Consider the following 23,435-nt stretch of genomic DNA (forward strand, 5'->3'; position numbering starts at 1 on the left):
GGGATATATTAGGAAACAGTGTTTCCGGAGGAGAAATGAGCATACGGCGAGATGTGGAGGGAGAGAGGAGGCAAAGAGGAGATGAGGAGGCCAGGCAGAGAGCATACCACCAGGCACGGGTTTTGACTTTCACCCTGAGGAGGCGGGAGAGAAACCACCGGATGGTTTGGAGCAGAGGAGCGACAAGACTTTACTGAAAATATCAACTTAATGGATCTTTCTGATGGCCGTGTGGAGACTAGACTATAGAGTACAGCACATTCAGGAGTGGGAAGACCAGTTAAGGGGAGACTCCAGATGACAATGATGGTGGCGTGGACCAGTGTGATAACGGGGAAAAGGAGAAGTTGTCAGACTCTGGATATATTCTGAAGGCAGAGCCAACAAGGCCTGCTGATGAACTGGGTGAAAAACATGGGAGCACAAGAGGTGTCGAGATGACTCTCAGTTGCTTGGCCTGAGCAGCTGGAAGGACGACGATGACCTAACGTGATCCACAGAGAGTGTGCTGATAACAAAGGCATCACAGCATCTGATTCACCATCCTTCAATCATGCACTGACAGCAACCTGAGAGCACAGGATGACTCTCCCTCCATGTGAGTGGGTCAGTACTACCGTACAACATTATTATATTATTAATATTATGTAATATTATTATTACAATTTACATGGTGTGTTTTATAAGAAAAATAGCTAAACAGCTTTCTCCTCTCCTTCTCCCAAAAAAGTGACCAGAAAATGTATTGACTAAAGAAAAGTGAAAGTGAAAGACGCTCAGTCATGTCTGACTCTTTGCGACCCCCATGGACAGTAGCATGCCAGGCTCCTCTGTCCATGGATTCTCCAGGCCAGAAGACTCGAGTGGGTAGCTGTTCCCTTCTCCAGGGGATCTTCCTGACCCAGGAATCAAACCAGGGTTTCCTGCATTGTAGGTGAATTCTTTACCAGCTGAGATAGACTAATTCAAGGCAAAAGGGATAATGTCCAAGGCAAGGGACTCTGACAAAATGATGTTGACACAGAGTTGTAATAATACAAAAATCTGTGCTTGCAATCTTGTTCGCAGGGTAGAGAAGGGTACAAAAATGAGGAGGAGGAGAGGAGAGTTAGGGCCTTTCAAAAGTTTGCTTAAACAAGAAAGAGGCTGTAAAGGGCCATTTGGAGAAAGGAAATGACTCAATTGCTTTGAAGCATGGAGAGAAAGGGAGAGGAGCTAGGAGGAAATCGACGTGTGTTTTTAGAAGTCTTAATAACACAGTTCATGACACAATATTTCTTAAGAAAATGGATGGGTAGGTTTTCAGTACAAATGTTAAAATGGAGCATTCTAGTTTAAATGAATAAGCACCTGGTTATGAATAAAGGTATATTTAAGAGGTTTCACAAAGAACATGACATCAATTGTTCCACTTGTCTTAAATTCTGAAGTACCAATTAAGCGCTAGTACCTTGTGACTGAGTCATCTGAAACTTTGGGGAAGTGCTGAACAGTATGCTATTTATTTTAAAAGGTAATATTTAAGCTCATTTCCACCAAAAACTTATCTCTGAAAACATTAGTAAATATAGCTAGTTACATGTCCTCAATGTTTTATAGGACTATTAACTAGAGACCTGCCCAGGTACAAAATCCAAAGTCAGCTTAAGACTTTAGGAAACCATGTTTATATTTTATAATTATAAGTACAGAGGAGTTTTTGGAGGATCATTTTGTATTCAAAGACATCATTTTTTTATACTTCATTTAAAAATCTACTTTAGATCCAAGTATATCATTTTTTTAAAGTGCTTTCATTGTCCGCGATTATCTAGCCTAAGTTTGACATTTAAAACAGCTGTCTTCTGTTTTAAGATTTTGACGTTAAAACAAACAAAATACCCTTGGTTGTCTCCATCTCTCTAGTTATAAAATTGATCTTAAATACACATTCATCATAAACAGCTTGGAAAAAAATCTTTCAGTTGATATCAATTCAGTGTTTTCTCACATAATCTAAAAACTAGATTTGGAGTGAATTTGAACCTATTAATAATTTGATATTAATCTAAGCACAGGCCAGTGCAGAGCTTCCAGAGGCCTTCCACTACCTGGAAGCAAAGGCTTTGAGAACAATTCTCAAAAATTAAGTACATTTTACTTTTCATCATTCTTTTGGCTAAATAACAAATTTCAAAGTGGTGTTTCATCATCTGGTTTATCTGGTTATGAAAATTTTAAATTACACTTAGAGAACTAAATTTTTAAACAAACTCAAATTTAAGCAGATACTTTTTAAAATCTAAACAGTAGGAGGAAGGACAATTAAAAGAAGTTAGGTTAGAACAGAAAGACAAAAATAAGGTCAGACATAGCTTTGGCCCTGTGTTACATAACTAAATACTTCGATTAAATGTAAAGAGCTCTTGTGAGGGAAAAAAACAGAGTTCTGGTTTACTTAACATTTATTGTTCATTCATGGCCTTATTTCTAATCTACCATTCTCTTCACTTCCCAAACAATGATTTGATATCAGGAGGGAATGGAGGTCAAGCGGCCCTCTGGGACAGTGGCACAATTGTTACACACGGAGAGGGTGCCACCCGTGAAGCCATTCACGATGGCAGACAGTAAATCACTGTTAGCAGACTCCAGCCTGCTGGGACAGCAGTCCCCAGAGATGCTCTTACAGCGTCCCTAGGGGATTCAAACTACAGTTTTATCTCATTGCACCAGTGGTCTTTTAGGGTTACATTTCTATTCTTACTGCATTTCAAGTGTCTTGTTTTGTAATTGTGGTATTTACTCATCACTCACATCTGTAAACCCTTTTATCCTCATTCAAAAAAAAAGTCAGACACCATACACTGAAAGTTCTACGATGGGGGAAAGCCTAGATTTTGTTCATCTTGAGAACTGAAATCTGAAAATAATTTTCTAGTATATTTTTCCCCCCTTTTTAAGTGGTGCTTAAAAGTGATCCCATCCAACCATCTATTTCTTTTCCCACTGAATCCCTGAAAAACAACTCACTGCTTTCACTAATTCACCCAATCTTTTAGGTACCAGGCCCCTACTGTCTGCTAGGTGCTAGAGGTACAAGAGAAATGAAAGTTATGTAGTTCTATGACTCAAGGAGTTTGTGACCTGACAGGAAAGAGAAGCATTCAATAAGCTATTGGATGAAAAACTACCTCTAGTTGTGATAGACGGACTGATTGGGCAGGGTACTTTAAGAACACGAAGTGGAGGGGTTATGATGCCTTCTGGAGTATCAGGAAAGTCTGTTTCGAGCAAGAAACTTGAAGGATGAGTAGGAGCTAGCCAGGTAAGGAGGGGAAGATGATGGTGTTGCAGAGTAGGCATGTAGTTACAAAGCAGCTTGGAACTTTCCACACCAGTGATGTTATAGAGGGCAGAAAGGGATGGGAGCCTGGCAGAGAGATGAGACCAGAGAGGCAGGCTAGAAGTGAGTCATGTACAGGCTTGAAGGTCCTATTAAGGTTTTGGGATGTCACAGTGTTTTAAGCCAAGGAGTGATGTGATCAGATATGCAACTTTCACAGATGGCTTTAGCTACAATGTGCAGGACAACAGTGAACAGGATATTATTTATGTTAATTTGGGGGAAAACCCCACCAAAAATATTTCTCTATATATTGGTTCTGGGTACATATGATCTATATATAAGTATAGAAAAGGAATTATAAAGATGCACAGGAAACTCAAGACCATGAGTAATATGAAGAAGTGGAAGAGAACAGGAAAGATAGTGTTGATTCTATGGACGCTAAGCTTTATACACCATGTTTTATTCCTTGCAATAAAGACAAGAAACAAATATGAAAGAATATGAACAGTTGCTAACTCTGGGATGGTAAAAACTGGGATGTTTTATTATTCCTCAAAATTTTCTGTATCTTTCAATGGCCTCAAAGGTTAAAAGAAAAAAAAAAAAGAGAGTGGCAGGAGGAGAACCAGGAGAGAGCAAAGGTTATTTCCCAAAGGAAGGAGTGGTCGTGTTCATGGCTGCTAAGACTTCAAATACAATGAAAACTTTAAGATGTCCACTAGATTTATTGTCATGGATGTCGCTGAAGACATAAGCAAAAGCCCTGGCAATGGAGTGCTGGGAATAAAAGCCAGACAGGAACAACAAATGGGAGAGAAGACAGTGGCAATGGTGATCATCAACAATCCTTCATCTTTGGAAGAGAGAAGAGGATACTGAAAAGCACAGAAGACCCAAGGAAGGCTTGTTTCTAAGATGGGGGAGACTAAAGACTGTTTACATGCAGTTGGGGAGACGCAGAAGAGATGGAGACCGTGGGGCAGAATTTCTGGGACTGTGTAAATGATCTGAAAACAGGTGGAGGGATGGGCCTCAGATTGGAGGAGGGAACTGCCTCCACCCTAAGAGGAGATAAGAAGGAAATGATAAGGACAGAAGCAAGAAGTACCCACGCGATGGACTCTTTTTCAGGGAAGTAGAAGACACTGAGGTGAACTATCCAATTAGGGGATAAAGTGACAGGACAGACTAACTCAAAGAAAGGGAAGATGATGATGAAGCAGGTTCACGAAGCAAGTCAGGTTCACAACTGAGTGTACAGCCTGCTTAGATGTGTGCTTGAAATGTTTTTCTAGTAAGTTTCAGCTGCCAGATGCAAGAGCAGAGAAGGAAGGTATTTCTGCCATTTAGGACTGCTTTTCACTCAGATGGGCGTGACCAAAAGAAAGAGGAGTCACGGAGTTGAAAGAGTTCGTCAGAGAGACAGTTATTATGGAGCTCTCCTGGACAGAGGGGAATGAAAGAAGCAGGGACTGGATGGATGGAAAGAATGACAGAAGGCTTCCTGCAATTAGGGTGAGTGTGGGGAGGTGCATAGGCAAGTAAGCTGGAAGGAGAGTCCACTGCGATTAAAGAGAGGATGTCAGAATTAGTGATTTAGAACCCGGAGCCTTCTCTGATAATAATGAAGTCCTGGAGTGGGAGGTAGCGGTGAGGAAGAACAAAGGACAGAGGAGATGAGGAAGACAAAAAGCTGAGGAAGCAGAGGAGTGGTTAGGTGGATGCTCACACTGCCATGAATGGTGACAGGTGGTGGGACAGATAAGAGAACAGTAAGCCTGGTGCTAAAATCTTTAAAAAGTGGGGTAAAACAAGGTCTGTGGACAATAGTACCAACGTATTCATAGGGCACAGCCTCCAAAGGTCTGAGAGTTTTGGGGAGAAGGAGGATTGGTCTGACAAGCACCAAAGACACCAACTTCCCTTCATGATACTAACTTCACTTTGTGATAATGACCTATTTGTACAAACTACTCCTCATGTAACTTTCAGGAACACCCACATGGAGTTGAGCAGTAAGTAAGCACCAGCAGACATTTCCTCCAAATTCACTACTCCATTCTGTGGTAAAGCTGCTGTAGTTTAGTCGCTAAGTTGTGTGCCTTTTGTGACCCCTCAGACTGTAGCCCGCCAGGCTCCTCTGTTCACAGGACTTCCCAGGCAAGAATCCTGGAGAGGGCTGCCATTTCCTTCTCAGGGGAATCTTCCCAGACCCAGGGATGGGACCCACCACTCCCACATGGACAGGTGAGTTATTTACCACTCAGCCACCAGGGAGGCCAGTGGTAAAGCAGAGATCAGATCAAATCAGCTAGATGTGATCTTTAAAAGAATACTGAGTGAGTTCACCTTTTCATTTGCTCTTCCTCCATACTTTTTCCAGGTGATGTGGGGGAAAGCAGGTGTGGTCTTCTGAGCACTGAAGAGGCGTCATGGTGGGCTAGCTCCCAGCACTGACACAAAGCAAGCCCCTTCTTTCCTCCGCCTCCATCTGACCCCTGTAAAACGGTGGTGGGAGGTTTGAAGTGGAGGATGGCACAGATGACAATGATGCTAGTTAATCTTTATAGATGCTAGTTAACCTTTATCTCTACACCCCCCGCGGTTTACACTCTCCATCTCATTTAATTCACACAATCCCCGGGAAGAAATAGCGAATCCCCATTAACAAGTGAGTCCACTGCTCCAGAAAAATAAGTGACTGCCCCCAAGGTCACCACCAGCTACTAAGTTACCTAAAAACAGCCGGCCTCCCGAGACTCAGGCTGTTGTCACTCCACTTCAGGCCACTTAACTACTAAACAGTCCAGGGTTTCTTCTAGTCCTAACGCTTGGTGATTCTTTAACTCCCATTAATTTCCTTTCCCTGAAGGGACAGGGTAGACAGCAGACTTCAAAGGCTCTGGAAGGGCAGCGGTTTTACTTAAAAGTTAAGGCAGACTTCTGGGAGTCAGTCCGCGGAGCGCAGAAGGGGAAATGACGCCATGAGGTTTCTCAGGGCAGCTCCCCGCAGGTGCTCCCCCGAGGGCTTCGGGCAGCGACACAATAGCTGGCTTTTCTGCCAGCTCCCGGGGAGCATCTCTCCCCTGGCAGGTGGAAATGTCATCTCACCTGGTCAGGACGACGGGTGCCTAATTAGATGGTGAGACTTCAGATCTAGTCCTTGCCAGGAAGATTCTGGGTGGTATTTCTCAGCCACGCAAAAAGTTAACTCAAAGTCTTTTCTTCCTGTATTCTCCAATTTTAAATTACGTAAATTTAATCTCTCGCTTCTTGGCTCAGCGTTACTGCAAATTAAACATGCAAGTATTAATAATGAAAATAATTTCCCTTTAAAAACATATCTTGAAAGTCGATGTGGGGCATTTCCAATATATCCATAAAACAAACAAGACAGTTTAATTATTTGTTTCTCCAAGGGAAGAAGCTAAACCCGGAATTAATTTGGTTCAGCCTGTGAAACAATTCGTTTGCTCTGCCTCATTCTGGCAATTAAAAGAACTTTTCCCAGACACAACTAGCAAGTAAACCAGGGGCAGAAAAGGAAGAAGGGGCCTCGGCGACCCGGCCCGGATGGAGTCGGCCGGCGGAGAACCCCGGGGACGCTTGGGCCAGACATGCGGGACCGCGCCGGGGACGCACAGACGGGCTCGGGATTGAACGTCGAAATCTTGGGAGTTAAATGGTCGCGGCAGAGGATCGAGCGGTCACGGGTAGCCGGGACCCTTCCCCCGGTCCGGACCGGATTCGAAACGGATGTCCGCGAGTCAGTCGCCACCCGGGCCGCAGGAGCGCGCAGCCAAGCCCGCCGCCCCCACGCCCCTACGCCCCTCCTGGAGCTGGCGCCTCGTGCGGCGGGGGCTGCGCGCGCACCTACGGCCGCAGCACCCCACCCCCTACCACGCGGATCTCCTGCGGCTTTTGCCTGCGAAAGGTGGGGATAGCGGCCCCTGCTGGCATCTTTGGCGAACAGCAGGGAGACGGACCTTTTTCCCTCAAACCATTTTCCTCACCTTTTCTAAATGGTTTGTGGACAATATCTATACTGTTGTCACGAGTGCACTTATTTTATTCTTCGTGAGCCCTCATTAGCATGCTTGTGCGTATTTTAGTTGCCTGTACGAAAGGCAAAAAGAGGGGGGGAGGGGGGTCTTATTAGTGGCCCTAGCCCCAATTAGGGAACAGGTACAGTTTCTAATGCACTTATTTAAGGGAACTCGGCCTAAGGGGGACTGAGACCCTGATTTCCTTCCCAGTGCTTTTCTCGGCCGACCCCATAACTAGTAAATATTGATCGGAGAACTGCTTGGCCGCCCGCGCGAACCAAGTGAGAAGCCCCCTCGGGGAGGCAACGTGCTCCTTTGCGGTCTTTGCGGCCCGCAAGCAGGGAGCGCGCAACGGCCGGGACAGGGGGACGTCGTGTGGCGTGCCCAGTGGGCACAAGCCTTGTAACTACAGGACTTTTGGGCTACTGAACTTTCAAGCGAACGGAGGAAGGCTGTGTCTGCCATTCTTCTCGTGATGGTAACACAAAAGCGCCTTGGAAGAAGTTGCGATTTAGTTATTCCATGAAGCTGTTGGATACTCACTGGAATTGTGTTATTTCTGAAGTCTACGTAATTATTTCTAAGAACAGCGTACACACTTTCTAAGTTTAAAAGCAGATCGTTGCTACCAGCATTCCTTGCACTATAGTTAATTTGCTTACTTAACATGCTTTATTAACGTGTGTTGTATGTACTGTTAACTAATAGCTGAGTTCATATCGTCGAAGTATATTTTTAAGTGTACCAGTTTCTATCCAACTCATCTGGGTTCGCAGAGCGTCCATCACTTCTGGAATTGACCTCTTGATACAGTAATCAGAAAGGCTCGCCGTTCACTTACCCTCATCCTTTAAAACTTTTCCATTTAAAAAAATCGATGAACAAATCCTTTCTTGTAACTTGCTCCTGCACTACGTCTATTTCTATTCATTTTTTTGATTTGGCAGGGCTCGGCAATACTGTCCGAGATTTCCCCCCCCCCCGCCCGCCAGAGCAAATGTGGGGGTGGGGGGGAGGCACGGGCTGGGCTTCTGCGGGTGTCGCCCCCGCGGGGACCTCCGCCGAACGCGCCGCGGGCAGGCAATAGTGGTGGAAGGAAGCGGCGCTGACCAGTCGGTCCAAGGCTCCACCTGCGGCCACAGCGCGTAGTTTCTCGCTCTCTCCGCCTGGCTCGCTCCGGTTCACACACAGAGACCGAAGCCCTCCTTCGGGTCGAAGAAGACGCCAGCCAAAGTAGGCGGGGTTGCAGGAGGAGAGTCCGCTTTGCGCAATCCAGTCCGGGACTTGGCTCCGCCCTGGAGCGGCGGCCTCTCCGGTGACAGAGGAGTAGTGAGCGGCACGGGGTGAGGCTGCAGCCAACTCCGCTCCCCGCGCACTCGGCTGCCCAGGCGCTCCGGACGCAGCAACAGCGCTTCTCCGCGGAACCGACCGCCCGCGATGCCCGCTTAGGAGCGGCAGTAGCGGCCAGCACCGCCACACCCGCGGCGTAGCGCTCCCGGTTGTGGAGCGCGGCTAGAGCGCGCACCCCTGCCCCAGCCCCCACCCCGCCCCCCACCCTGATATGACTTGTTAATCGGCGCAAACACCACCGAAGGGACTCGCCGGAGTGGAATCCAAGTGGAATTTGGATTTGGAGAAGAGTTTCTTGAACATTTTCAATCCTTTCTTGTTGGTTTTTTCTCTTTCTTTTTTCATCTCCCCTTCTCCGCCTGTCATTGGAAATGAATACGGCGTGTTTGCATCCCAGAAAGTAGTCGCTGCGACTGTACCCTCACAGAGACAAGCACCCATGTAGGAATGACAAAGGCTTGCGAAGGAGAGAGCGCAGCTTGCGGCCCGGAGAGATCCCCTCGATAATGGATTACTAAATGGGATACACTCTGTACCAGTCCGCTCCGAGCCCCGGCCGCCTGCCCGTCGATGCACCGAAAAGGTACGGCTGGGGCGCCCTGGCGCGCCCCACCTCCCGGGCGGTTCCGCTCCCTCCTGCGGGTCCCGGGGCCGCGGTCCGCACACCCTGTCTCGGCTTTGTGGTGCTTGCGTTTTATTTTGTCTTGTGTCTGTCTTCCGAGCTTTGCCCGGCCCTGGGGGAGCAGTCGCGAGCCCTGTCCGCCGCTCCTCTCCGCCCTGCGCCCCAGAGACCTCGGGGCTCCGCGTTGTGAGCTTCCCCACTCGCGTCGCGCACACTCCAGGCGCCGCCCGGGACCCCAACCCCAGGCGGATAGCTGCCTGGCCCTGGGAGGTGTGTGCAGTACCCTTGGGGGCTCGTCCTCACTTTCGGGCCAGCAGGCAGCAGAGAGGCCAAAGAAAGGGTGAGATTCTCGGAAGCGCCCGGTCCTGGTGCGAAGGCAGGGGAAGGGGTTCTACCCTCGAGGGCTGGAGGAGGATCGGTCCAAGAGCGCTGTTTTCTCTCGACACTAGGTTTGGGTTCGAGGTGGGAGGAGGGGTTCCACAGACACGGGGAGATGGTGGGGGGGAAGCAAAGAGAGTCTTTTGTTGTCGGCGCGGGGTCTGGGCTGGGCTCAGCGGAGTGCGGGAAACTTGTAATGGCCCTGGCACCCGCTCACCCTGCCACTTAGTGACATCCCGGCCCCCGCGGCCGCTGGGCACCAGAGGTTCCGGGCTTTGTTTGCTTGAACGAGTGGCCTCCTCCCGGTGTGGCGCGGCTTCCCCGCCCTGGGTCCTATTCCCCGCCGCAGCTCCCTCCTGGGCGGCGAAGACAGCATCTGTGGCGTCTGCGTCCCCCTTGGGCACAGAACCCCGTGCCGGGGGCTGACGCCCGCTGCGCCCTCTTCCAAATACTACGAGGTCCCCCTTTGGAAAGGAGGTGTCCCGGGAGGGGGAAGGGTGGGAAGACCTGGCTAGAAATGGCTCAGTACTTGCTAACCAGACGAGACCTCTGCAGGGGCCCGGGGTTCTCGATTGTCCGGACTACTTGCTGCGTCTGGAGCGCTGCCTTGCTGGCAGTGGGGCGCTCCGCTGCCAACCCAGCCCGGCAGCGCCCACCCACTCTGCATGACCCCGCTGGGAGGGGACGTGTCTTTCCCCCTCCCCGAGATGCTCTGCTTTTTTTCTCGGCTCCCCACCGTATTACACGGTGCCTAGCAGGATCCCGTAGTCCGTTCCCTCCTTCCACGACTGGAATGGTACAGGGGGAGCCAGGGAGCAGTCCTAGACTTGTGGGTATCGGGAAAGGAAACAGGATTCCTCTGTCTTTCCCGCTCCCTCGCCGCCGCCACCCCTCCGCCCAGCGTCTCCTCCTCTTCTTCCCCCCCCCCACCCCCCCTGCTCGGGGTCACTCGACCAGGCACTTCTGGAAAGTTTCTCTGAAGGCCAGGGATGGGGGGGGCGGGTACGACCGATTTCGGGCTCAGCACGTGCAACCCGCGGGAAAACGAACCCCTAGGGAGGTGGAATACTGCCCAGGATATGGCTAGGAAGCAGGAGCCAGGAGCCAACCCTTCGGAGAGTGGCACCCCGGCCGATGGTCAGCTTGGTTGGGGTCGCGGTGCGGCACTTGCTGAACTGGTTTCTCAAGCAGTCTAACAAGGGGTGGGCGTGGGGAGGGGCGAGAAGGGGAAGTTTCCCAGCAGGACTCGGAAGCTGGTCCGGCCACTGTGGACAGCGGCTGGCGCGCGGGTGCGTGTGGACACCGGCCGAGGATCGCTGGCTGCAAGCGCAGCATCTCCAGTGTCCTGCACCCCGCTCGCCGTTTTCCAGCCGGCGGGTGTTCAGGGAGGAGCAGAGCCGGGAGTCAGGTGTGCGTGGAGACAGGGAGACCCCGCTGTTATCGCAGCCAAGGCAAGCACTTCCAAGGGGCCTCCCCCTGCCTGTATTGCAAGGAGCAGCCCCTCCAGCCAGTCCGCGTCGGTCCTTGGGAGAAAGGCGGCTGCTTAGTGAATGTAGCGACCAGAGACGACCACGGTGGGATCGTGGGATTGCTCTCTGCTTGGGCTGTATGGAAATCAAGTAGCAGTTGAGTGTGATCCATGAAAGGTTGAAAACACAGGCGTGTGAACACTCACACACATACAGACACAGACTCTCTCACATGTACGCCCAACTTTCTTGGCCTCCAATCTGAAAAGACGTTTAACCCAGTGGCAGCGTTCTGCCAGCAGGTCTCAGGAAAGCTATTTAATGCCCCCCAGCGCTGACTCTTAAGTCTTTCCGGGTAGGAAGGTCGAGTGCCTTTGCCTTGCCTTTCTCTAATCCTGATAATTGTATGGTCTTCTTTCAACATATCTCTTGGGCATTAAGCCCACAGACTGCCATTCTGATGACAGCCAAATGATTGTTGGTTCCAGATAATATGAATCTTTATTAAGATTTTTTTTCCCCCAAAGTAAAGATGCTGGTACATATTTCTGAATGGAACATCTGATTTTTCACACCCTTTCCAAATGACTACAGAGGTCAAGATTGCAAGTATTTTGTATGGTTTTTTAATACCCTGTTTAGCCTGCATGGAGCAGTTTTTTAAGTAAGCTTTGATTAAACTACTCCAGGCATCAAAGTTAATTATTAACATAACCTTAAATACAGTGACAACACTGTTTGTCTCCACCTATTAACCTAAACTATCTGTTAAAAAATAATTGCACTATTTGAATTTGGCTTACCCATGCTTGTTTATATGGTAACTTTTATTTGACTCTTGAGTAACCACTACTCTCTATTATTATTTTGGTTTTAGGACCTTCTTAAATGAGGTGGTTTGCAAGCCAATCTGAAAGCAGAAATGAATAACCATCAGATTTAAACCTTTTTTGTGTTAGGCATTATAGTTCATGTTTCTTATTTACAGTGTTTGATGGCAATCTTCCCTAAGTGTTCTGTTTTGCAGTTATTACCCTTTAGAGATGGGCCATACTCTCATAATGCATTTAATGTTCAACAGACACCTAAGATCATTATCTCAGGGGCTACCTGCAGAGTATACTCATTGGATAAAACCATCTAAGTTTAAATAAGTTAAAATTTCATAAGAACCAGTATAGAAACTCAAGTAAATGTTGAATGAGTAAAGGAAAGAAACAGTCCTAAATGGGTCACATGCCTCCACTTGAAGGAGACCTGGGCATGAGTTTTTTTTCCCTGCAGTGCAAAAGAAAAAAAATCTGTACCTTTAAGTAAGTGGTTAATAATAAAGTGGCAGTAAGTGCAACTCTTTATTTACACACACAGACACACAGACACAAACACACACCCCTCAAGTTCTTTCAAAGTCTAGAGACTGCTTTTCCCATCATTAAAAAAATATAGCATTTGCATTTCGAGGAGGTGGATAACATCGCCAAGTGTGCTGAATCAGAAGGATGGCATTAGGAAGACTGTTATCATCATTGAATACAAATAAGACACCCAAATTAAGAACTTGTATTAAATTCAGGATAAATCTTCCTGCTTTTAAAGGCAAATGGGTAGTTGCATTCCTTTATGAAATGGAAGGAAAAATACTGTTTTGGACAAGGAGGTAAGTCAGATACTTAAGGTTGTGTACATAGTGCTTCAGCTCTTTTCTGAGCAGGACAAAAGAGTAATGATGGGAGAAAAAGTTTTTTTTAGAACTAGATTGCCAAGAGCTAATATATTCTCCCATCATATTTGTTTGCAGAAAGGAATCAGAACAAGCCAAACTAATTGCAAATGCTTTAATTAGGCATCTGCCATTTGCAGCAGTAGAAAGTCTAGGAAAGTCTGCACGAATCCCTGCACTGCCTCCCGCCCTCCACACACACTTTCAGTTCATCGCCCTCCTCCCAGAGCGAGTGTTCCTGGGTGTTCACATCTCCGGGGGAAGCCTGGAAGCCTCCTGTTGGGACCTCCCAATGTCGCCCACTCTCTTGGGGTGCCCTGGAGCCAAGTTGTCTCTGAGAGATTTCTATTCCAGCGTGAAGGCTTTTCTCCTCTGCCTTAAAATGTGCTGCAAGAGCAACTGAGCTATTTCTCTACTGGCAACCACACAGCTGCCTCTTGGGGATATGGGAAGGTTGGGAAGGGAGGGAGGCATTTAATCCCTTTGAAATGGGCAAGTAAGATGTCATACCACACAAACCTCAAGGGGGAAGGGAGTTGAGGATACTTCTTAGCCTGGGACTATTACAGTATAGTTTATACACAAGGGTAGGGTATCTTGCCTTGCGAAGCAGATGAGTGCTTGCAAAACCTTTTTATTAGAATAATTCTAATTATACTAGTGGAGAATGTCATATACAACTATCAATACTCTGATCTTTCCCAAATAACCCCTTCAGCACAGATCTTTCTCCTCCACATATGCCTTTCTTATCACCTTCTCCATCTTGGTAAATGGCAGTTCTAGCCTCTGAGTTGCTTAGGCCAAAAAACTCAAGAGTTATCCTTGATTGTCCTCTCTCTTATGTCATCACCTGTTCTCACTGCCATGTTGTTGGCCCCACCTGCAGAGAGCATGGAGACTCCTTCCAGGTGTTCTACCGCAGTGGCCCTCGCACTGGCCAAACCCCTGTCTCCACCTGCCTGCCAGGGGATCTACCGGGCTAGCCTCCCAGGTAGTCCCCCACCTTTGGTCTATGTCCCCTACAGTCTTTTCTCAACACAGTAGCCAAAGTGATATATATTTTTTAAAGCAAAATCTCATCAGGTTATGTGTTCTCAAATGCTTTCCCATCTTATTCCATCAAAGCCAGAGTCCTTCCTATGGTCTTTGTGGACCCACATGATCTACACTGGGGCCCCCACCTTTCTGACCTCCACTCTTCCTTGGGGTCACTTGAGCATGCCCCCTCCTAATCTGGCCCTTTGCAAGGTCTTGCCCTTTCAAGGCTTAGGGCATGCCTTTGCCCAGAGAGCTGTAGAATTTGCTTCTCCTCTCCTCCTGCAGGTTCTCTGCTCACATGTCACTGTCTCAGTGAAGCCTTTCCTGATCATCTTTCTTACTTCACCATTTTTCCCCCAACACTCCCTATCCCGGTGGACAGCCTCAGGGTTTTTTTTTTTCCTTAGGACTTTTCACATCCTGACAGACTGTCGGTTGTCCCCATTTATTTTCTGTCTTCCGCTAGAACTTAACGCCACAAGGGTAGACATTCTCATGTCTCACTGCTGTGTCTCCAGCACCTACACCTGTGCCTGTCACATCACAGGCCTTTCATAACAAGTACTTGTTGAATGAATGAAGAGGGAATCGTTTTGTGAACAGCCAGTCTTTGTCTCTTTCGCCTGCTCCTGTTTCTCTGTGTGTCCATCAAATGAGACATCTCTCTGCCTTGATGAGAGAGAGAGAGAGAGAGAGAGAGAGAGAGAGAGAGAGAGAGAGAGTGTGTGTGTGTGTGTGTGTGTGTGTGTGTGTGTGTGTGTGTGTGTGTGTGTAACACTGTCTTCCATGTACACAGGTGATGTGTCTCATACTCCATCAGTGGAGCGTCCCTGCACGTTGTTTTCCCAGTCTTGGTGATGGATTGGAGCCTGCCCGTTCCCACACTCGCGCCCATCAGTCTCTGTTCTATAGTTTCAGAGCGCACATCTGTGGGACACCTGGTTGCAGCTGGAGGGACTGTGAGTTAGGTAGAGTCAACCTTCCAAAAAACAGAGCTAAGAAGACAGCCAGCATTTATGGGGCTTGAGCTTTTGACCTTGGACTCATTTTTTCTGCATTCTAACCGCTGGCCACAGAAGCTTCTTGCCTTTTAGGAGTTTGCTCAGAGTAGTTTTTAAAATGCAACTTTCCACCAGGAGGAATAAGCATGCCCATTAACTCACATTTCTGCCCAGTCCCAGTACAGTGATGATTGTTGTTGAGATCCTGTGCTTGAAGTCAGATGACCTGAGTTCCGGACTCATTACCACGGACAAGCCCCTTAACTCTTCTGAAGGTCACTATTTTAAATAAAAACTGTAAAGAGTAAAAATGTATGCTTTCCAGCTAGTAGAAGTACAGGGAGAATAATACAAAATCATGAATGTGACTGTATTTGGTAAAATATAAAATGCACTGTGGTTTGACAAGTTTGATGCTAACTCTCTTCTCATCTCCAGAGACCCCAGGCCTAGCAGAGACAAGATTATACCTTGTAGATATCATTTTAATGTTAACCACAGATGAAATTAAATAAGGTCCTCAGACTCACTGAAGACAATCTAGGTAGTGTATGGATGGCAAATTTATGAATCAGATGCCAACTGTTTCAACTAGTGACTGTTTTCAACGTGACCATTAAATTAGGCAAGGCCATAGGAGTGTCACTCTGCCAGGCATTATTTTTTTTTAAAGTAAGGGCGGTTTTCTTGCTCAGGTAAGCTTTAAACGGTTCACATCAGTGAAAGCATTGGGACTTCCCTGGTGGTTCAGTGGTTAAGATTCCTTGCTGCCAGTGTGGGGGGTGGGGTGGGGCATGGGTTCCATCCCTGGTCAGGGAGCTAAGATGCCACATGCTGTGAGGCACCACCAAAAGGTAAACAAACAAAATTACAGACAAAATAAAACGAAAGCATTAATGTAGAACAGACACGCCAGGGTAAAGTTTTGATCTCTGCTATATACTACTATCTTCCCCATCAAATGCAGGGCAAATTCATTAGGTTTTGTGGCATATAGTTTCTAAAAACGTGTAGGGACTATAGACAGCTTGGGAGGTGAGGCAGAGGTCACAGTCTTGGGCAGACACAACACAGATTTGCATCCCTTCTTTTTTGTTTTTTTGCCATTTACAAATAGCCGTGACTTTGAGGAAGTTAACGTCTCTGTTTCCATTTGTCAAATGCTGGTGGTATTACAGTTGTTGAGGAGAGGAAATACGACAACATCTGTAAGATTCATGGCGCAATGCCTGACACACTACACACACTCATTAAATATGAGGTGTTATTTTTATTTGGGTGACAGTTGTCATGGAGAGTGCCCTGGTGGGGAGAGGACCAAAGGAAACGGCCTTTCACGTCTGCAACATGAAGAGAGGATGCAAAGGAAATGACCTTTGGACTGGAAAGGAACATTCACACCATAAGCTGGCCACGATGTCAGGGGTTCTAAGCGGAGGAGTGTGTGAAAGGGTCACTTGCGTGAGAAGAGAAGTTGGGATCCTTTTCCTAACTTTGAAAGTGGAAACATCACACCCAAAACAGGGAAGAAGAAAACACTATACAAGTAAAACAATAGCAAACAGCTAAGGACTGTATACCAACTAAGTACCCAAAGGACAGTTGTTTTTAAAAAATGATAGCTTTTACTTACTGACACTGTAAAAGTAAAATACACAGCCTGTATCCACTAAGGAATCTGAGAGCACCCACATTTGGAATCTGAGAGCTGCCCATAATGACCATTCAGGGATGAGTTGAATTGACCCCAAGGACCACACACGTGTCACAGAGGAGGAGCTTGGCTGTCAATCAACTCCTCTAGGAAGCTATGGCTGGGATCTGCATGAGTTTCTTCATGGTGGACGTATACTTGCCAGATCACTCTTCCGTGGCCAAACCCGACATAGTGACAGTTTGGGAGTGCCTGAATCTCTATGCAGAAGCAAACCACTGTTTTCCCACGAGGTGGCGCAGTGGTGAAGAATCCACCTGCCAATGCAGGAGACGCAGGTTTGATCCCTGGGTTGGGAAGATCCCTTGCAGAAGGAAATGGCAACCCACTCCAGTATTCTTCTGGGAAATCCCATGGACAGAGGAGCCTGGCGGGCTACAGTCTATGGGGTCCCAAAGAGTTGGACACGACTTGGCGACTGAGCACACCTTCCCCACCAAATGCAGGAAATAGTCAGCTGACCCCAGTGGAGACAGTGATTACTCTACTGCTGATATGCTGATAAACAACTTGAAATTTGATTCAAACAATAGCCATAGATGTCCTTATCAGTGAGAAGACTCTGACTCCTCAAGAGCATAGCAAAAGGGGCAATAAATTGTTATTATCACTCCAGTTCCCTGAAGGAGTAAGAATCCCTCCACGGCTTAGAATTACAGTTCTTTTCATCTAGGACAAAATTTTTCTCTTAAATTTTGTAAGTGGAAAGAGGATGTACAGAGAGCAGAATAAATCAGCAATCCACAGGCCCCAAAGACTGAAGGACCAGCTCCCACGGAACAGCCCGTGCGATGACTGGTGCTTTGAAAGTGTTGTTAGTAATAGATGTTTCCACATACAGCCTTCAGACCTGAGGCTTTCGTTTAGTATGACCCAGCACTTTCTAGTGGTTTCCAATGAACCTATAATTGCCATCTGCAGAAACTTTAATTCAAAGAATCCAAGCCAATTTGAAAACCTTAGCCGATGAATTTCTAAAATTGATGTTATTTATCCCTCTCTTATCTCTTCTGCCCTCACACATGTTTAAGACCAAGCCTTTGGCCATCGTTTGATTTGAAGCATTTATAGAAGAGCACAGCCTCTGGCATTGAAACACAATGAAAACACACCACTGGAAAATAAGCAGTTGAGGGACTGGGAAATAAAGAATCTATTAATTATGGTTTCATGTTATATGAGAGTTTTAAAGACAAGCTGTCTATGGCTCCATTTTTTTTTTCCTTTTTCCTATTCCTGAGTCTGTTTTTCAGGAGCATATTCAATCTTTTCATTAATATTGCAGCGATTCCAGGGCTCCCCTGACCTGCCCCCCAGACTCTTACTGCCCTTGAATGAGGAAACTAAGAGAATGCTGATGGAGCTGGTGAATGGAAAGGTTCCTTTCCTGAAAATGGAATGCTTTATGAAAAAATTGCACTCCATAAAAGACACTCACAACAGTCCAGCGACTGTCTCTCCTTTTTACCCCGAGAGCCACTTGACTTCATTCACGTATTTTGGTGTATGAATGCATTTGTTCTTAGACCTCAGAAATCCAGGTGGAAAACCAGCCTATAAAGCCTTGCATTATTCTAAAAACGTGAGCTCTGAGTTACTTTAAGGACATTCTCTGTAGAGTGAGCGCTAAATAGAAAACAAGCTGTTTACAGCATTCTAAACTGCAGTCTACGTAGCAGGATGGCAGTTGGGTGGATTTTTATTAATACTCGTTAATGGTTTCCGAGATGGATTCTGTGCTAATTCTTCTCACATCATGAATGATGGCCCTAGCTAGACACTGTTGCCGAGATCTTCATCTATTAATCATGGAGGCTACTTTCTTATTCGGTTGCCATAGTTTCAGGGCCTCAGATAGTGTTGGGGTGTCTTGGGAAAGGTTTGAGATAGACTAGGCTTGCGAGCCTCGCAGTGATTTTGGCAGCCATGGTCTTCTGAAAGCACTGAAAACAGCTTCTCGTATAATTCAGCATTGGATTAAAAGAGGCAACTTCTGAGAGTATCTCTCTGGACCTTGTTATGTGCACATCCAGCTGATATTTACTCCAGAATCTGTCTCTCACTCAGTCTTGCTGGTAAAAAAAGTACGGTCCAGGGGCTGGTGTCACTTTGATCCTTGGACAAGCCAAAGGGTGTGAACCCTTCATTAGGCTGTTCCTACATATGGAGGTAAATGAGGCCAGTCCTGACTTCGCTCACATTTCAGTCTCATAACTGGGTTTTGGCTCTGCAGATGGCTAAATAAATAAAGTGAACTCACGAGTGTTGTATGTTGTACTTTGGTATGGCCATGTAAGCACTTGGTGCTTTCCTTCAGGTTTCACCTTAATTTTTTCAGGTTCGACACACGTTACTGAAGGGCTAGGGACCGCTTGACTGCGTTTTGTAACACTGGCCCAGAGGTCTACTGCTTTGCCAGTTTTGAGTGTATGAGCAATTTTTTTTTCTTCCTGTAATTATAATATCTTGCTATGCTGGGGTGATGAGGAAAAGCTCTCCAGTTGTGGACATAGTGTGTGACCCAGTCAAGAGAAGATGTGGAGGAGTAAATTGCTACAAGAGGGAGATACACTCCACAATTTACGGGCTTCGTGTGCAATGGAGAACACAGCTTTCCTTTGTTAGGTCAATCTGGCCTCATATGACAGATATGGGTACATGTCTTCACGTTTTAGTTCCCAAATTCCAAGTGGACTTTCAAGGACTCCTACCCATTTAAGCCCAGCCATTTAATTCCTTTGTAGATTAAAACATAAAACTATTTCACACCTGAAGCACACAGCGCTGGATTCAGGACATGCGACACGGCATATGAAAATCCAGGTGGGTTCAGAAGAAGAAAACCTTGAATTCATTACAAATGGGCTTAATCTAGAAAATCAGTCATTTTTTTTTTTTTTTAACTAGGAAATGATGGGGCGAGCTTCAAAGCAGCCGTTTTAAATTTCCACAGATCCGGCCTGCCAAAATTTTTACTTAAGATCAACAAGTGTTTGTAATGCACGTGCCTCTTAAACTGACCCCTCCCTTACTCAGCCACACTCAATGATTGATTTTAGAGGCCAATAATTTGAAGTAAATGAAAAGGATAACATGGCCTTAATTGCTACTGGCTTCACCAGGCTTCTGGGTACCAGAATTCCTTGTGGAGAAACACTTTTAAGTGTCACAGCAGTTTTTGATCATGTGGTCTGGCTTACCCATAGGCCGCAATTATCGCCCAGCCCTTCCCCACCTCCCTCCAACATCGCTGGAGAAGCAAAGAAAACATGCATGTGTAAATTCAGTATTACAGACTCTTGATTATTTGGTAGAGTCAGAAAATAGGTCCTGCTCCTTCTATGATATTCTTACAAGATAGTTGTTGTTATTGTTGTTGCTGTTTTTAAAAAAGGCATAGAGTGGGAAGGACAAAGGGATTCATATTTCAGATCAGAAGCTTTTTCTGCTCCAAGGAGAGTTGCTGGGAATTGCTGTCCTCTCAACCCAAGATGTGATTACTCTTCAGTATCTGGTCAGACACAACATCGCACACCGGAGCCTGAAGAAAAGTCACAGGGCCTTTGTGAGGCTGTCAGTCAAATACAATGCAGACTTTAATTAACCTTAATTAATGATTTCTGATTACAGATTTTTTTTTTTGGTGCCTCCAAGGCATCAATACCTCGGAGGCTGCATTCTGTTGGAACATTTTCAGACAGCAGTGACTTGAACGTGCTCCCACTATCTTGCCATACAGACTACATGAGGATCTTACTTTCTGAGAAACATGATTCTGTGTCATTTGCAGAATGGTCATGTAAAGAATGAAATATCACTTGGGGGGGAGTTCAGATTGATAAGTGGTGCAAAGTGTTTTGAATCTTTAGAGGAACCATTTTTTATTTTAACTTAACAAATTTGTTGATATTTACTGGCACCTAGCTGGATTTGAGGCCATGCTTTACAAAAATAGAATGCAACTTCGAGTGGTGCCCCAGGTCTTTCAAATGAAAGCCATTGTATGCTGGTGGTGCTGGATCAAGTGATATTTCCTTTGTCTGCTGTAAAGAATCCACTTGCTAGTGCAGGAGACAAGGGTTTGATCCCTGGGATGGGAAGATCCCCTGGAGAAGGAAATGGCAACCCACTCCAGTATTCTTGCCTGGAGAATTCCATGGACAGAGGAGCCTGGGGGGCTATAGTCCACTGGGTCACAAAGAGTTGGACACAACTTGGCAACCAAACAACAACAACAAAGTACTCTTTCCTGAGTGCTAACCATAGTGACTGCAACACTATAAGCGCTGGAGAAACGGGCTTTACTTTTGGTTTATAGTACTTTTCCTTGTGTCATGAGTTTTAGGACAGATGTCAAGTAACTGAACTATAATGTTAAAGTACTATTTACATTCAACTTTTAACCAGAGGGCCTAATGAAAGTTAGGTATAATATATTAATGCCAACTTATGAGTTAATTTCTGTGTGAATAATCACTTTGCAGCTTATCTGAAACTCTGAATAGCATATAACCTATCTGGTTGAGCATAATTTGTGCTTATGAATTATAAATGCCTAGCTTTTACAATAAAGCTTAACAATCTAGAAGCATCTTTAATGAGAAATTACCTAAATTAAAATTGATTGATATTATTTGCTGTACTGTGTTCTAGGGTAGTGATTACCTAAAATATAGGCAAGATGGTTGTCCCCCCTGCATGCAATATGGTTTTACTTTTAACAGAAGTAAAGTCAACCCAGTGTCATGATCCCATGTTTGCCCAGACAAGAGGATATGCTACTGGTATCATCTAGAAAGCAGAGTAGTTTCCTGTGTAGCCAAGGGGAAGGCAACATCTTTTGGATACTTTTCTCTTTTAAAGGGATGTTCGACCTACAGGGAAAAGTTTTCTATTAAAAAGGCAACTTTTATCTACAAGATGTTTCCGCTCATTTGTGATGAGGGGAAGTTCAACATGTTGAATATGCTGATTAATTAATTCTCCTGGGAGATCATGGAGGGTGGAGCTTTCGTTTTCATATTTTGTCCTGTCCAGAAACAAGACGTGTTAATACTACTCAAACACATCCGTTCCCAAGAATGAAAAGGACAACGTCACTGCCAGTACTGTTAGAAAACAGCCACTTCCAGTTCCCCAAGCAGATCCTACCACACGCCAGGTGTGCCAGAGGAGGCTTTGAAATGTTGTGAATAGCTTGACATTATCATGTTGTTATTGAAGTGCAAATTCTCCAGCACAACTTGCAAAGGTTTTCAACATAGGCAATGTCTATTCTCGCTTATTGTCAATGATACCAGTCTTCACTGGAGGGCTTATTCTAATAAAAGTAATCACAGTGCATTTGCAGTTTTTCATTGTTTTTCACTGCCTATGTTTGAAGAGCTCGACACACCTTCCTGGAATGGTATCTTGTAGGGAGAGGACAGACTGACTTGCAACAGTGAGGTGCACACCCAGGACTGGTCTGCCCAGGAAGAATCTTGCTGCTTAGATTTAGAAGTCAGGCTTACCGATGATGATCAGCATCAACAGTATTTAACAGTGTTATTACTATTAATAAAGACCTCATTATATAGTCCTTATATTTTTCTAAGTATGTTTACAAACATTGCCTTGTTTAATATCATTACAGCCTAGGTTAGGCAGGGCGGGTATTATTATGCCCAATTTAAAGATGAGATAACTGAGGTTCAGAGAGGTCAAATCATTGGCCTAACAGTATATGCCTCTGGGAAGGGAAGGGCTTGAGACAAGGTCTGAAGCCTTCTGAAACTGAGTTTTTTATGCTCCATGACATTGTACGGTTTGCTGAATACTTTAAGAAGAATTTGGAAATAATTTAGTCTTCCAACAGAAGATGTTTTCACATTATGCCTACTATGGAGATTGACTCCTCCCACAGAAAAACCTTAGAAGTAGCTTTCTGAGGACTCCACCCAAGGGTTCAGGATCTAAACTCCTGCTTCTTGATGCATGCCATTGCAGGTCTTTTGTCTCCAGCAGCTCTTAGGACCTTGAGTCTGTCATCCAAAAAGACATCTTTTGAAAAATGGAGGATGTTGTTATTTAGGATTCTAGCCCTGTTTGATAGTAGGAATAAAAACAAAGGTGGAAACTTTGACCCTGGTGGAGGGTACAACTGGAGGGACAGAGGGGTCAACCAGATATTCCTGCAGGAGTATCCTCCTAGGGCTTGCAACCTGTACCTATGAAACAGAAACATGCTTTTAGCGAGGAATAAAATAGACCACTTGGCTCAACATAAATGGATTTTCCCTCCGACCAAGGTCATTTTACTCCTCTGGTCCACACTGCTGGGTACAGTGAAAGCATCAGGTTCATTTAATTCAGCAGATACATATTTAGCACCTATTCTAGGCAAGTTCTAGATATTGCAGAGACACAGTGATGACCTAGTTCAGAATCTATTGATCAATTGCGGCATAACCACTCAGGGCCTAGAAAGGGAAAGGGAAATCGCTCAGTCGTGTCCGACTCTTTGCGACCCCGTGGACTGTAACCTACCAGGCTCCTCCGTCCATGGGATTCTCCAGGCAAGAATACTGGAGTGGTTTGCCATTTCCTTCTCCAGGGGATCTTCCCGACCCAAGGATCGAACCCAGGTCTCCCGCATTGGAGGCAGACGCTTTAACCTCTGAGCCACCAGGGAAGTCCTCAGGGCCTAGACAGCATATTAAAAAGCAGAGACATCACTTTGCCAACAGAGGTCCATATAGTCAAAACTATGGTTTTCCCAATA

At 45.9% G+C, this 23,435-nt stretch overlaps 2 protein-coding genes across 43 annotated transcripts in view; one reads left to right on the plus strand and one right to left on the minus strand.

The window, feature by feature from the left end:
• The window catches only part of LOC145509795 (uncharacterized), a 1,222,357-nt gene extending 1,215,152 nt beyond the window's left edge, over positions 1-7,205 (minus strand). For 29 of the 31 annotated variants that reach the window (XR_014056433.1, XR_014056441.1, XR_014056424.1 and 26 more), the window contains exons 1-3: positions 6,974-7,205; positions 6,443-6,618; positions 5,681-5,829 (exon numbers count right to left, since the gene is read on the minus strand). The gene's annotated coding sequence lies outside the window, so the exon portion shown is untranslated. Of the gene's footprint in view, positions 1-5,680; positions 5,830-6,442 lie in introns of all 31 variants that reach the window. The other 2 variants (XR_014056419.1, XR_014056422.1) reach the window with 1 other exon arrangement.
• A 1,489-nt stretch (positions 7,206-8,694) lies between these two features.
• Positions 8,695-23,435, plus strand: part of SEMA6A (semaphorin 6A) — a 133,611-nt gene continuing 118,870 nt past the window's right edge. For all 12 annotated transcript variants that reach the window (XR_014056475.1, XR_014056477.1, XR_014056476.1 and 9 more), the window contains exon 1: positions 8,695-9,310. The gene's annotated coding sequence lies outside the window, so the exon portion shown is untranslated. The remainder of the gene's footprint in view (positions 9,311-23,435) is intronic.

This window comes from Giraffa tippelskirchi, chromosome 6 (genome assembly GCF_054371585.1).
Source record: "Giraffa tippelskirchi isolate mGirTip1 chromosome 6, T2T-mGirTip1v1.2.pri, whole genome shotgun sequence".
Lineage (NCBI taxonomy): Eukaryota > Metazoa > Chordata > Mammalia > Artiodactyla > Giraffidae > Giraffa > Giraffa tippelskirchi.